The sequence below is a fragment of the Schistocerca piceifrons genome, unplaced genomic scaffold (assembly GCF_021461385.2).
Source record: "Schistocerca piceifrons isolate TAMUIC-IGC-003096 unplaced genomic scaffold, iqSchPice1.1 HiC_scaffold_954, whole genome shotgun sequence".
Taxonomy (NCBI): Eukaryota; Metazoa; Arthropoda; class Insecta; order Orthoptera; family Acrididae; genus Schistocerca; species Schistocerca piceifrons.
This window is the reverse complement of record NW_025729228.1, coordinates 1-2500: the sequence shown is the minus strand read 5'-3', so window position 1 is coordinate 2500 and position 2500 is coordinate 1. Positions and strand designations below refer to the sequence as shown.

Sequence of the window (2500 nt, the reverse complement as noted above, 5' to 3'; positions counted from 1 at the left end):
GAGTTGTTACACACTCCTTAGCGGATTCCGACTTCCATGGCCACCGTCCTGCTGTCTTAAGCAACCAACGCCTTTCATGGTTTCCCATGAGCGTCGATTCGGGCGCCTTAACTCGGCGTTTGGTTCATCCCACAGCGCCAGTTCTGCTTACCAAAAGTGGCCCACTTGGCACTCCGATCCGAGTCGTTTGCTCGCGGCTTCAGCATATCAAGCAAGCCGGAGATCTCACCCATTTAAAGTTTGAGAATAGGTTGAGGTCGTTTCGGCCCCAAGGCCTCTAATCATTCGCTTTACCGGATGAGACTCGTACGAGCACCAGCTATCCTGAGGGAAACTTCGGAGGGAACCAGCTACTAGATGGTTCGATTAGTCTTTCGCCCCTATACCCAGCTCCGACGATCGATTTGCACGTCAGAATCGCTACGGACCTCCATCAGGGTTTCCCCTGACTTCGTCCTGGCCAGGCATAGTTCACCATCTTTCGGGTCCCAACGTGTACGCTCTAGGTGCGCCTCACCTCGCAATGAGGACGAGACGCCCCGGGAGTGCGGAGGCCGCCGCCCCGTGAAGGGCGGGGAAGCCCCATCCTCCCTCGGCCCGCGCAAGGCGAGACCTTCACTTTCATTACGCCTTTAGGTTTCTTTCATTACGCCTTTAGGTTTCGTACAGCCCAATGACTCGCGCACATGTTAGACTCCTTGGTCCGTGTTTCAAGACGGGTCGTGAAATTGTCCAAAGCTGAAGCGCCGCTGACGGGAGCGATTATTCCGCCCGAGAGCATCCCGAGCCAACAGCGGCGCGGGTCCGGGGCCGGGCCAGGTAGGTCCGTCATCCGGGAAGAACCGCGCGCGCTTGCCGGGAGCCCGAGCGCCCAAAGGGGCGAATCGACTCCTCCAGATATACCGCCGGGCAGCCAGCCAGGACACCGGGGCTCTGCCCAACAGACGCGAACCGAGGCCCGCGGAAGGACAGGCTGCGCACCCGGGCCGTAGGCCGGCACCCAGCGGGTCGCGACGTCCTACTAGGGGAGAAGTGCGGCCCACCGCACACCGGAACGGCCCCACCCCGCGGCGAGTGGAAAGGCAACCGGACACGACCCCGCCGCAGATTGCTCCGCGCGGGCGGCCGGCCCCATCTGCCGAGGGTGGAGGCCAGTGGCCGGATGGGCGTGAATCTCACCCGTTCGACCTTTCGGACTTCTCACGTTTACCCCAGAACGGTTTCACGTACTTTTGAACTCTCTCTTCAAAGTTCTTTTCAACTTTCCCTCACGGTACTTGTTCGCTATCGGTCTCGTGGTCATATTTAGTCTCAGATGGAGTTTACCACCCACTTGGAGCTGCACTCTCAAGCAACCCGACTCGAAGGAGAGGTCCCGCCGACGCTCGCACCGGCCGCTACGGGCCTGGCACCCTCTACGGGCCGTGGCCTCATTCAAGTTGGACTTGGGCTCGGCGCGAGGCGTCGGGGTAGTGGACCCTCCCAAACACCACATGCCACGACAGGCGGCAGCCTGCGGGGTTCGGTGCTGGACTCTTCCCTGTTCGCTCGCCGCTACTGGGGGAATCCTTGTTAGTTTCTTTTCCTCCGCTTAGTAATATGCTTAAATTCAGCGGGTAGTCTCGCCTGCTCTGAGGTCGTTGTACGAGGTGTCGCACGCCACACCGCCAGCCGGCTGTGCACGCTACCGAGAAAGTACCGGTATGCGAACCGCCAGGCGACGGGCGCGCATCGCACGTTTGAGGAGACGCGGCCGGCCCCACAGGCGGCCGCGACACTCCCAGGTCTGCGAAGCGGGGCAAACGCCGCGCGCTTCAGTATACGTAGCCGACCCTCAGCCAGACGTGGCCCGGGAACGGAATCCATGGACCGCAATGTGCGTTCGAAACGTCGATGTTCATGTGTCCTGCAGTTCACATGTCGACGCGCAATTTGCTGCGTTCTTCATCGACCCACGAGCCGAGTGATCCACCGTCCTGGGTGATCTTTTCTCAGTTTCCGCCGTCTCTTTCGAGACGGTCGCATAGGCGGGAGTGAGGCGTGTGGCGGCCCCTGTTCCAGCGTTCTGTGTCCAACGGCCTCACGGCCGACGGGCGTCGTACGGCTCCACACCGGAGCGGACAGGCACTCGGGCGAAAGTCATTCAAAACCGGCGCCAGGCGCCAGGTGCCGCAGGCCAGCCGCTCCAGCGCTTCAGCGCTCGTACCACACAACATTGCCGCTAGTTTTGAGAGGCACGCGTGGTTCCGCACGCGGCGCACGGCTACGGCGAGCCGTACAGGTAGCGTGTTGCGCGACACGACACGCACATCGAAAGACATGCAGTCTAGTCGGTAATGATCCTTCCGCAGGTTCACCTACGGAAACCTTGTTACGACTTTTACTTCCTCTAAATGATCAAGTTTGGTCATCTTTCCGGTAGCATCGGCAACGACAGAGTCAATGCCGCGTACCAGTCCGAAGACCTCACTAAATCATTCAATCGGTAGTAGCGACGGGC

The 2500-nt window shown here is 60.4% G+C and overlaps 1 non-coding gene and 1 pseudogene across 1 annotated transcript; both read right to left on the bottom strand.

Annotated features, from left to right (window-relative positions):
- Nucleotides 1-1640, bottom strand: part of LOC124773674 — a 4244-nt pseudogene extending 2604 nt beyond the window's left edge.
- A 188-nt stretch (nucleotides 1641-1828) lies between these two features.
- On the bottom strand, nucleotides 1829-1983 carry LOC124773626. Its single transcript, XR_007014861.1, has one exon. It is a non-coding gene; the product is annotated as a 5.8S ribosomal RNA (ribosomal RNA).
- Between the last annotated feature and the right edge of the window lie 517 nt (nucleotides 1984-2500).